Source organism: Dreissena polymorpha, chromosome 15, assembly GCF_020536995.1.
Source record: "Dreissena polymorpha isolate Duluth1 chromosome 15, UMN_Dpol_1.0, whole genome shotgun sequence".
Classification (NCBI taxonomy): domain Eukaryota; kingdom Metazoa; phylum Mollusca; class Bivalvia; order Myida; family Dreissenidae; genus Dreissena; species Dreissena polymorpha.
This window is the reverse complement of record NC_068369.1, coordinates 34,121,878-34,135,516: the sequence shown is the minus strand read 5'-3', so window position 1 is coordinate 34,135,516 and position 13,639 is coordinate 34,121,878. Positions and strand designations below refer to the sequence as shown.

The following is a 13,639-nucleotide window of genomic DNA, read 5'->3' as shown; positions in this document are numbered from 1 at the left end:
ACCGAGCCGTGTAGCCAGTCCCGCTTACAGGGCGAGTGCTCTGACTAAAGATAACCGACTGAGCTAACCGGGCCGTGTAGCCAGTCCCGCTTACAGGGCGAGTGCTCTCCCCGACTGAGCTAACCGGACCGTCTAGCCCAGTACCGCTTACAGGGCGAGTGCTCTCCCGACTGAGCTAACCGGCCGTGTAGCCAGTCCCGCTTACAGGGCGAGTGCTCTCCCGACTGAGCTAACCGGGCCGTGTAGCCAGTCCCGCTTACAGGCGAGTGCTCTCCCGACTGAGCTAACCGGCCGTGTAGCCAGTCCCGCTTACAGGACGAGTCCTCTCTTGACTGAGCTAACCGGCCGTGTAGCCAGTCCCGCTTACAGCGAGTGCTCTCCCGACTGAGCTAACCGGGCCGTGTAGCCAGTCCCGCTTACAGGACGAGTGCTCTCCCGACTGAGCTAACCGACCGCACACCTTTCTACCGTCCTGCTCAAGTTCGATGCCGTGACACAACACATATCGAAAAGTTACCTGACGCAAATTTCCCTTTTGGTTCCAAATTCAGAAATCTAATAATTATTTTCAACAAGACATTTTTTGTAAAAGCAGGAAAACTATACGGCGAATACAGATGATTTCACGGTATATAAAGTCAATTTATGAACATCATATAATGATTTTAAAATCAATGCATTCTTTTACATGGACATTCTTCTGACTTTTTGGTCATTTTCCTGATGAAGCTTCATTTTACGTGTTCATAAAAATGTCACATTCAGACTACAATTTAAGTAATACTCGATATAAACACATGTTACACCCAGTTTTTTATACGTGTAACTACTTAACAAATAAGATGATTTCATTGATTCCACTCATGATTATATTATATTTTTTTTTGTTGGTCAGTTGTTCTGCTTAATCCATAATATGTGCATCTCTTTAATGTATATTCCAGTATGCAAAATGAACGGAAAGGACTACAAAGAAGGTAAGAAATGTGTTTCATAGTAGAACATTTATTTAACTAGCATTTGCTTATTTGAGGGGATATACAAGATAAACACAGTTTTATGATGATTACCAGAACAAGGTTCGATGTATGACAATTTACAACTGATTATCACCAATTTCTTTTGCATACATTGCACTGTCAAAGCACAACACTGCATAGATTCCAAATCTAGGCAATATAACCTAAACACATCCGCATTTTACTATAAAACTTGTTATTAAAGATATTTAAAAGCAATTGTCATATCCGTTTGCTTCTGTTACAATGCTATACATTGTCATCATTTTTCACGATCATTTATATGAGATTAAGCTAGTAAACAGTTACAAGCAAACTAACAATCGTGTTCCGCAAACTAAACAATCGTCTGCTGCAAACAATACATTCGTCTGCCGCAAACTAAACAATCGTCTTCTGCAAACAATACAATCGTCTGCCGCCAGGTGAGAACGTGCCCAGCGATAACCCGTGCCAAACCTGCACGTGCCGAAACGGTGACGTCGACTGCGTGTATACCGTCTGCGTACCGCCCACGTGTCCTAACACGTATACACACAAAAAGGCAAATGTTGCCCGGATTGCGTGCAGGGTCGGTCTTGTTCTCTTTTTTATATTTATTTTGTTTATTGTCCTTTTAAAGTTGTATTTATGATCGAGATTTTGTTCAATGTCCAGTGAATAATAATTGCTAACAATTTGCCTTTGGTTTAAAATGTGCATTGCACAAGTGGGACTGCGAAATGTATACTGCATTAAACAACAGAAAGTTAATTTTTAATGAGAATATTTTTAATGGAATGATTTAACTTAATCTTGGTTTGTCTTCGTCGTTTAATGAAATCACGCCATATGTGACCACTAATATTGGTGTGTATTTTGCAGGCTGTACAATGAATGGCAAGACGTACAAAGACGGTAAATTGTGTTTACTAATAAATATACGTAAGAGCCTCGTTCTGGGATAACCGAGCTTAATGCAGTCCGCACAGGCTCATCAGTGACGAAACTCTCCGTCTAGTCTGGATTTTCGTTTAGAAAAGACTTCATTTAAATAAAAAATCCATACAAGCGAAGAGTGTCGTCCCTGATTAGTCTTGGCGGAATGGAAAGGCTAATCTGGGACAACACTTTCTGCAATCGCATCAAGCCGTTTCCAAAGGGTCCGAATCGTGAGTAGAAAAGGTGGCAAAACGATGTATCATTGTGGTTATCTATGGTCACGATGGTATTCAACATAAAAGGTCCATAAAACCTTGTCTGAAAGTTTTGACTCAATAATTACTTGACAGCAATTTACACAATAAATGAACGATTGGTATATAGTATTCGTAGACCAATATTTTACGTAAACAATTAAACAATGTCTGCAAACATATTTTAATTGAAAGCGCTTTTAAAATAGACAAGCCCTCGTGTTCTCACGTTGTGCAGGCCCGGAAGGACCTCATAAACTTCGAATTATACACACACATAGAAAAGTACGCAGCAAATACGATACTGTCGATGGTGTCGCCCCTCTACCTTTTTTACAATGCTGAATAAACTATAGTATGGATGTAAAATACACATGACAAAGGCGTAATGTTGGAGATTGATTAACGTTCTTTGTTGTATGAACCGTTTTACCTTACTTTATGTTCGTTCAAAGCCGAGGCCTTCACGACTTGAACCGTTTTACTATACTTTATGTTCGTTTAAAGGCGAGGCTGTTCCGACCAAGGATCCGTGCGAGAATTGTACGTGCAACAACGGAGATGTGGACTGCGACTTCACGGCATGTGCCCCACCGCCTTGCGACGTATCATACACACCAGCCGCCAAGTGCTGTCCCGTGTGTAGAACGGGTATGTATCCCGCCGCTTGTGACGTCATGAATTGTTCCCCGCGCCCTTGTTACTTCTCGCCATGTACCCGCCTCCTTGTGACGTCTCGGCATGTATACGGCCCATACCCTTTGTGACGTCACGGCATGTCAGCCGCCCCTGTAACGTATTGCATGTACCCCACCGCGTTTCACGCGAAATGCCGTCCCGTATTTAAAAAATGTTCGGTCTGTGTTGCTTGAAGAAGGTCTCTTACATAAATAACTATAACAAATTGATAGAAATAATTTACGCTTGCCACACCCGAATAACATATTGCTTAAAAAAATAACTTATTTTCTTACGAATCAATCATTGTCTCAATTTCGGCTAAGAAACTTTAACATTATATTAAAAATAATGATGTTTGCATAATGTAATGTTCTTCCAGATTGCGTTCGAAACGGAGAAGACATACAAGGACGGTGAGTTATACATTTACGCATCTTGGTAATTGAAATGAATGTACGTGTCTTGGTAATTGGAATTAATGTTGTGTCTTTGTAATTGACATAAATTTACGTGTCTTGGTAATTGAAATGAATGTACGTGTCTTGGTAATTGGAATAAATGTTGTGTCTTTGTAATTGACATAAATTTACGTGTCTTGGTAATTGAAATGAATGTACGTGTCTTGGTAATTAAACGAGTGTACGTGTCTTGGTAAATGAAATAAATTCTATGTTTTGGTATTGACATGAATGTGTCTTGGTAATTAAAATGAATGTACGTGTCTTGGTAATTGACATACAATTTACGCGTATCAAGTTTAACTTGTCATACTCATTTACCAATCAGGTGAGAGCGTTCCAGACGACAACCCATGCGCCACGTGCAAGTGCGCGAAGGGCGTGGTCAAGTGCGGCTACAAGGACTGCACACCTTTGACGTGCGCAGCTTTGTACAAACCAAAGGGAGAGTGTTGTGCGAAATGCAAGGAAGGTAAGTACTTCTCTATAAACGAGCCGAGCTCTAGGAAACTAGGCTTAATTCATGTGCGTAAAGTGTTGTCCCAAATTAGACTTTGAAGTCCGCACAGGCTAATCATGGACGACACTTTCCTCTTTGATTGAAACTTTCGTTTACAGAGTGTATTTATCTTAATGCAAATTTATTTTAGTCGGACGATGTTGTCCCTGGTAAGCCTATGCATATAGTCAGCTAATCTTGGATGACATTACGCTTATGTATTAAGCCCAGATTTTCTGAACGCGGCTCAAATGAGCGCCGATGTTTTAAGAAGGAAAGATCTAGATCGCAATCGACATACTTGAGATTTGCAACGAAACGTTTGCACATTTTAAAACTATTATATGCCTTAAATAACGCATACTACTGCCGGGTTTTAATCGGTAACGCATAATTTTATCCTTAGTCATATAGCTTACAAAACACATGTACAAACATGGCACATATATCTATCAAATATCGACTTAAGTAATATCGAACGAATGTAAACTGTGTAAAATTTTATTAACTTAAGAATGAAAACAATGAAACTATTATTTGCAATCTGGGAACATTCATTACAATAATCTGAAAAGTGTTTAAATAACCATCTGACAAATTCATAAAAATAAAACTATTTAAATTAAAGAGCATACATTATGTATTATCAAGACGTTTCAGTATCTGAACATGTGTTCTAAATGGTCACATATGTTTGCACTTTTTCAAATATCACATGACCCACAGCCTGGCATTTTCTAGTCTACATGTATATATTTGTAAACGCATATCACATATGTATGTGCTGAGTATAATAAACTGTTAAAACTGTTGTATTTGTATGTGAATAAGAATTCATCCAACATAAAAATAAGCCATAACTGTACAATATTGTACCATATTGTAACACGAATCTAACGACATGTAACGAAATGAACTGTATGCTCAGCTGTAACATATATGACAAACATTTAAGTTAAACGAATCAGATTTTCAGAAACGTGTGTAATTAGTTAATTGATACTTGAAAGCCAGAGGGTATATCAACATTCGTTGTACGCATGCCGAAATACTTACTGGTTCCGAAGTGAATACATGTCACGTAGTTGTCAAATATTACACAGTTTTGCAGTGTGTATATTTTTTCTCGTTTATACAGGTTGTGAAAAGAACGGACAGAAGTATGAGCACGGTAGGTAAAATTAGAGCAATGTGTATATTGTAAAGCCATTATTTTTCACTGGACATTAATTGTTGTTGATTTCATGGTAAGATTTTAACAAATATAAAAAAATTTTACGAGGGAATTACCGTAGGAATCATGTTGATTATTACCCAACGTAATCCAAACAAAATCCTGCGCCTGTATAGAAATCTAGATAACTCCAGATACTACTGTTCCATAATCTAGATAACTCCACATACTACTGTTTCGCAATCTAGATAACCCAGATACTAATGTTTCGCAATCTAGATATCTCCAGATACTACTGTTTCGCAATCTAGATATACCCAGCAATTACTGTTTCGCAATCTAGATATACCCAGATACTACTGTTTCGCAATCTAGATAACCCCAGATACTTCTGTTTCGCAAGCTAGATAAACCAAGATATTACTGTTTCGAAATCTAGATAAATCCAGATACTCTGTTTCGCAATGTAGATCAACCCATATATTACTGTTTCGCAATCTAAATGACTCCATATACTTCTGTTTCGCAATCTAAATAACTCCAGATACTACTGTTTCGCAATCTAGATAAATCCGGATATTACTGTTTCGCAATCGATATATATTTAGGCACTTCTGTTTCGCAATCTAGATAACCCCAGATACTTCTGTTTTGCAATCTAGATAAATCCAGATACTACTGCTTTGCAATCTAGATAACTCCAGATACTACTGTTTCGCAATCTAGATAAATTTAGGTACTTCTGTTTCGCAATCTAGATAACTCCAGATACTTCTTTTTGCAATCTAGATAAATCCATATACTACTGTTTTGCAATCTAGATAACTCTAGATACTACTGTTTCGCAATCTAGATAAATCACATACTACTGTTTTGCAATCTAGATAACTCCAGATAATTCTGTTTAGCATCTGGATAACTCCAGATATATACTTTTTCGCTGTCTATATACTCCAGAAATACTGTTTTGCATCTAGATAACTACAGATACTTCTGTTTCGCGATCTAGATAATCCATACTACTGTTTCGCAATCTAGATAACCCCAGATACTACACAAGGGGATTACGTTACACTTTGTACGTAATCGAAACTTCAGTAACCATAACTACAACAGTATACTCTTATCGTTTGTTATGTAAAGACCAATTTTGTTATTCAAACTCAAAGAAAAGTTTTTCAATCTCTAAATCAAACAATATTATTCAAGACAACGGGACATCCGTCCAGAAAATACACATTAAAGAAATAACTTATTATATTTTTATAATATTTTACGTTATTGTTAAAACCATTCTTGGTTTTGAAGATCAATAATCGCAGTTGATGAACACGTTGGTGAATACATGATCCATTATGAAAAATGTATATTGTAAAATCTTTCGTATTTGTGAGACATTCATTTTCGTTGATTTCGTGGGTTTACTGATCCACTAATTGTGAAACATCCATTTCCGTTGATTTCGTGGGGTAACCGATCCACAAAATGTTAGACATTAATTTTCGTTGATTTCGTGGACCTACTGATCCACGAATTTTGAGACTTCCACTTTCGTTGATCTCGTGTGGTCTACCAATCCACAAATTTAAAACAAAAATTAACGAAGCGAATTCTTCTTTTTGTTTTCTTTCAAAATCAGAATTTCACAATTCCTATTACCAGGACAACCTGTGCCCGATAGTGACCCTTGTAAAACGTGCCGCTGCCTCAGTGGGGAGGTAAAGTGTGACACGATATCCTGTCCAAAGCTGGCATGCTACGACACGTACAAACCGGCCGGAAGGTGTTGTTCACGCTGTAAAGAAAGTACGTAAACCTGAGCCCAATATTCAATCTCCAAGCAGAGTTGTCGTTCCTTGCTCTCAAATACAATCTCCACGCAGAGTTGTCGTTCCATGCTCACACATACAATCTCTGCCATCACAAGAAAATCCTATCAGATTTAGTGGGGTTATATTTTTTGTTCAATTATTATATTATGAAGAGTAGTATCATTTTCTTCTATATTTTGAAAATTGTGTATAAGTTTAGGTTAATGTATTAATTAATTCATTAAAATTAATTAAAATTAATTACCTAAATTGAAAAGAAGTAAAATTAACAGCGTTTATAAAATTATTGTACCACGTGGCTAGGCTATCATCACGTGGTTTGTTATGAAGGCAGGATGGGATTTGAGCCAGCTATGCTGGTTCCAGTCAAATCTCTGCGCGGAGGTTGCCCAATATCATGAACATTGTCAACGTATTTGCTCAACTCTGAAGATGAGATTTGAGTTTATACTCAAGTGAGTTTTGAGTATTTCGGTCAGTCCACGAACGCTCACAAAACCGTTCTATAGGTGATCTAAATCTACATGTATTGTATTCATTGTTTGTTCCATTCTGGTATTAGTATAGTAGACGCATTTGGGCAATGTCCGCAGAAATCAAGTTGCTCATCCCAAAGTATGGATCTATGCATTGCATTTAAAATATTCAACTTTTGTTTTCTCACCAATTCAGGTTGCACGCGTGACGGCAAAACATACGAACACGGTGAGTAGGACACAGCCAAAATCAACATTAATTATTATATCTTGTAATAATGTTGATATATAATTTAAATTTGAATGTTCAGAGTTAATACATAAAATAAAATGGAGTGTTAATAAGTTTCGCGCTCATTTATTTGACGTAATTACGTTATTAATTAAAATAGTATCAAACGAAAACTGTGCTCGCTTCGGTGGATTATATATTTCTGTATCCACTCGCGATAGTTAAAAAATTAATACTCGATCTTGAAATATTTAATTCCATTTTCAACATAACACGGAAGTTGTAAAGACTTTCGATTCCAGGAAAACCGGTTCCGGACGCTGACCCATGCAGGAATTGGACGTGCGACAACGGTAGAGTGAAATGTGACATCGTGGTCTGCCCGATACTGAACTGCTACGTCACAGTCCCACAGCCAGGCAAATGTTGTCCGATATGTAAAGAATGTGAGTGAGTTTTAAATGGGATTCACAATGAGTTGTTTAAAGTAATCAATATGTGTTTTAAATGGGAATCAATGTGTGTTTTAAATCGAAGTCCAACTGTGCTTGAAATGGCAATCAGAGTGTGATTTAAATCGAGGTCCAATTAAGTTAAAATTGCAATCCAAATGGATTATTTGTTAAAATACGCATTGGTCATCAGGAACATTTGTAAAAAAAAATGTAATTCATGTTTTCATATAACGTTATCAATATTATAACATACAATTGTTTATTGGACAAAATAAATGAAATACCATATTGCCAAACATTAGTTTGCATATCCATGTAAAAAAGCTATTTAAATCTTGTAGCATTCAAATGTGTAACTACATCTATAATGAATATTAAACACTATTGTTTAATTGTTGTAGTATGTTCGAAACACATTTAAAAAACCTTTGATTATTTTCGCGACGATTTATCGTTTATCCTTTAAGTGTCTAAATGTGTGATGTGTAACTAAAGTAGTTAATTATCAGATCATTACAACAGGGTTTTCATATGTTCAATTCATGTAATAAGTTATACTTTTTCCTTAGATAACAAATGCAAGACGAGCGCCCAAGAATACAAGCATGGTACGAATGTTTGGTATTCGGCATAACCTTTATTTTTCTTCCGATCTTTTTAAGCTCAGGTAATTTTGCTCGAGTTTTGCTGACACTGCTTATGGTATTCATAAGTAATCAACACGTGTCTAATTGCATTGCACAATTTGTCTTTTTGCCATGAAAGAATCCCGTCTTCTATAATACCAAATTGTAATTAATATGTTATCCCTGGAAGAAAAGTTTCCTTTAAATATTCATGACAACCCTTACGTAACTGTAATATCCATATTGGGCAAACTGTCAGCTCACTTATTATTAAATTGACAAACTATGTGCGTGCTACAAAACCGTAATTACTCTAAGTTTTCGGACAAACTACATTTGCGGACACCCTTTTCTTTGGCCAAAATAAGTTAGTTTGCGTAGCCTGTTACTCCTAGCGAGGACACTGTAGCAAGGTAATTTCTGATTAGCTTGTAAATCACAAGTTTACACGACACCACGAGTTTAATTCTATAAAATCACATATCTGTATGATTAATACTGTTGGCTAATTACTTATTGTGATCAACAAACTATGTACAGGCTACAACACTCCCAGCGCGGATCCATGCAAGTATTGCACGTGCGTAGATGGCAAGGTGGAATGCGAAGACTACACGTGTCCAAAACTCACGTGCGCGGAATACGACCGGATTAAACCGAACGGAAAATGCTGCCAAGTGTGTAAAGAAAGTACGTGCATTTTAAACATAATACGAGTGCGTAAAGTGTCATCTTATATTAGCCTGTGCAGTCTGAACAAAGAAGGGTACGATAGAAACAAAAAATCGTGCATTGTAAACATAATACGAGTGTGTGAATAATCATTCACGATTAGCCTGTGCAGTCTGTGCAGTCTGAACGAAAAGTGGTGCGATAGAAACAAAGTACTTGTATTATAACATAATACGAGTGCGTAAAGTATCATTCAAGATTAACTTGTGCAGTCTGAACAAAGAGTGATACAATAGAAAGAAAGTACTTGCATTCTGAACATAATACGCGTGCGTAAAGTGTCATTCACGATTAGCCTGTGCAGTCTGAACAAAAAGTGGTGCGATAGATACAAGGTACTTGTATTAAAACATAATACGAGTGCGTAAAGTAGCATTCAAGATTAGCCTGTGCAATCTGAACATGGTGTGGTACAATAGAAAACAAAGTACTTGTATTATAACATAATACGAGTGCGTAAAGTATCATTCAAGATTAGCCTGTGCAGTCTGAACAAAGAGTGATACAATAGAAAGAAAGAACGTGCATTCTAAACATAATATGAGTGCCGAAAGTATCATTCAAGTTTAAGATATTCAAGCTTTAAAACATTAATCATTTGCGTGATATGGTGTTTTTGACTGTAAGAAAATAATTATTTTCGTTATAAGGATGTGAACTTATAAAACAAAATGAATGCGTTCGTTTTTTGTGTTTAAACTCGTAAACAATCATATTTTCAATTTGAATTATTATAAAAAAATGATTGATGTCTCTTTTTTTTTTTTTAGAGAAACCGTGCAAAAATGGACCATATGGCAAAGATTACGATGATGGTAAGAGTTGCCGTACTTAGTAGCTAGACTTGTCGAAATTGCAATCCTTTTCATATTGTTTTTTTTAAGAATTAATGACACCATCGCTTGTTTCTTAGATGTGTATCACTATTTAAAAGGTACCCGTGTTGTAAAAATAGAAATTATGTTGTTTTTTTAATGAATAAGTGTTATTCCAGCGTGTAATGTGCTTCAAATTAAAACACTTTATTTTATGCTTTCAGGTGGTTTATAGAGGAATATAGGTGAAACAAAACTGGTATTTCACTGCTTTAAACAGTGAAAAATGACAGTGAAAAATATCCATATTTTTCACAGTCATTTTTCACTGTTTAAAACAGTGAAATAGTTTTACTGTGAAATGACGTCATTTTTCGATGAAATGAAGTCATAAATCCAGCGAAATTATCCAGTTAAACTCTTTTACAATCTACTTTAACGGTGAAAAAAGCATAAAATAAAAGGAAAATTTGTTGGATTCGATGGAATATCGATTTTAATTCACTCATGATCATAAAAATACATATTTTCACTCGTTGCTGCGCCACGAATGAAAATATTATTTTATATGATCACTCGTGAAATAAAATCGATATTCCATCGAATCAAACAAATACCCTCTATTTACTTTAATTACGAAAAACAACACACCTCCGATTAGCCAATCCTAGTTAATAAGACTTTAAGAATATTAAATAATATAAGAATATTTTCCAAGAAAACTAATTATCCTAGTAGTTATTCGTTTTTATAAACAGTTATGAAGAGAAAACACTGTGAACATAAAGTTGACTCTTATATCTCATCTCCTACAAAAATAACCTAATCCTGTTGTCTTAGAACGGTTACGTGTCCATGGTGTATTTTCAATACACCCCGAGTAATTGCCATACACCCCGAGTAATCGAGTAGTTGGTTGAGATATAATCGTTACAAAGATAGCAACTGATGGTATATGGGATATACACCCTCAGTACTTTCATACCATACCTCGATACCGTATGGTATGAACTTGCTGAGCGTGTATATCCCATACACCATCAGTTAATAACAATGTAACTAATAATACACATATGTCAAGTATTACAATCTAGTGCGTTTTGTGTATATTACATTTTAAGCTTTTGTGATCTACTTTAATTAAGGGCGATTGTGTCACCAGCTAATTTCACCCACTGAAAATCATTACATTCACATTAAGTGTCTTATTTATTTGAATCATTTATTACACTCATTTATTAAGCACATTGTAAAAAGTATTATTATATTCAAGTTTAGCGTCTCATTTATTCCACTAATTTATAACAATCGTGTATCATATTTATTTCCTTTATTACATTCATGTACACCACTCATATATCACATTAATTTATTACACTCATGCATGACACTTATTGTTGACATTCATATATTACACTCTAATGTTTTACACTAAATTATTTCTTAACACTCAATTAATACTCAGGTTTTACATTCATTTACAATTCTCATGTATCACATCAGTATATTACACTCACGTATTACACCCATTTATTACTTTTATTTATTACACTCAGGTATTTTAATAAGGTATTATATATATTCATGATATTCATGTATTGCATTCATATATTTTTACAACAACAACAACAACAACATAACCTTTATTAAGCTCAAATCACATATATAGTGACACATGAGTATACAGTGACAATGCATCTTTTACAAAGAGATATTAGCAATTGTGGCAGGGTGTTAAACTCATGTATTACTCTCATTCATGCACTGAAACCATCGTTATCGTAAATCGAAATGTCACGTATTGCAGGTGACTATATCCCAGACTATAAACCGTGCAAGAAATGCCGCTGTAACTATGGCAACATCGAATGCGAGGATATTAAGTACGGTTGCTAGGCAAACACCGAAGACCCAACGACAACTGAATCTTGCAGACGACATTATTAATACAGTAATTAGTTTTGAATTGGACTAAAACTACTGTCGTTGTCGTCTACGTATGATGTGTGTTTTCTTGTGCAATAAATTTATGACGCATACTCTACATTACTTGTTTATGTTAATTTTGTTTCGTGAACAATGCTTTGGAAGTTTCCGTGTACAAGGTACCTCGAAATACCGGAATACTGAAAAATTATCAGAAGATGTTCTTGTTTCCATTGACTGGTATCTCATCTACGGCGTTAGACAAATGAATGAGACAAAATATACAGCATAGTGTGACACTTGAAACAAGCTGGAGTCATCGCGCTAAAACGCAGCGATGTTAAATGTAGGCCCTTAATGTGTCTATTTTGACATGTAATGCAAACATACTGTTTGAGTATTCTTAACAAATGATCCAACATGAACATGTTATAGTAAACGCAAAATACATAAACCGATGTTAATTATATACAAACTCATTCACTTATAGTAAGTTTTCACTAAATTAAATTCCAATTCCCATACGGTCGATTTATGAAACGGCTATATGTGAATGCGTTTTTGCTGACTTTCAGATAAATGTTAGCATGAATTGAAAACGGACATATTTATCTTTAAAATTCGAAAACCCGATGCCGCGTTCAAATTACTCATATGCTCCGATGGAAGCCTTGTCAGCATCCACGCATCGGCCCATTTAGTTTAAACCTATTTATGTTAGCTCGATTTCATCAAAAGCCTAAGGCTTATTGAAACGCTCTCAATTCCGTTTCCTGGAGCTAAGAATCAGTGCTTGGTTTCTATGGGGAAAACATTTATAAACGATACAAAAATTGTATTCGATGTCTGGAAATACATTGACATCTTCCGCTACTGCTTTCGCTATTACCATTAATACCACAACTTCTTTAAAAAAGAACCAGCACTTTTTTCAGCATGTAACAAAATAAAAACTATTTGGCCATTGACCAATTAGTAAACATATCATGCATATTCCGCAGGATAACGCCACACTTCTAAACGTATTTAAACGTATTATAAAGAAAAGAAAACGAGAACATATACATGTCAAAATCTGTATTACTATTCATAAATAAATATAAATATGTGATACATCTGACTAATTCAAAAACAATAAAAAAACATTCTTAATGCATGCATTAATAATGATATGGATAATTCAACACAGGAATGACGATGATATATAACATTAAGTACCATTGAAATGAGGTACATACGCTAACCGCCATTCCAAGTCCAGTCAACCCAAAAAATTTACTGTAAAACCCATTTCAAGTCCAGTCAACCGAAAACATTTACTGTAAAACCCTTTCCAAGTCCAGTCAACCGAAAATATTTACTGTAAAACCCAGTCCAAGTCCAGTCAACCGAAAACATTTACTGTTAAACCCATTTCAAGCCCAGTCAACCGAAAACATTTACTGTAAAATCCTGTATACAAGTCCAGTCAACCGAAAACATTTACTGTAAAACCCTGTATACAAGTCCATTCAACCGAAAATGTTTACTGTAAAAACC

General features: G+C 35.6%; 1 long non-coding RNA gene across 1 annotated transcript; it reads left to right on the top strand.

Annotated features, from left to right (window-relative positions):
- Positions 1-8,581: 8,581 nt before the first annotated feature.
- On the top strand, positions 8,582-10,176 carry LOC127861218 (uncharacterized). Its single transcript, XR_008040133.1, has 3 exons — positions 8,582-8,609; positions 9,168-9,317; positions 10,130-10,176. It is a non-coding gene; the product is annotated as an uncharacterized LOC127861218 (long non-coding RNA).
- The last annotated feature ends 3,463 nt before the right edge of the window (positions 10,177-13,639 follow it).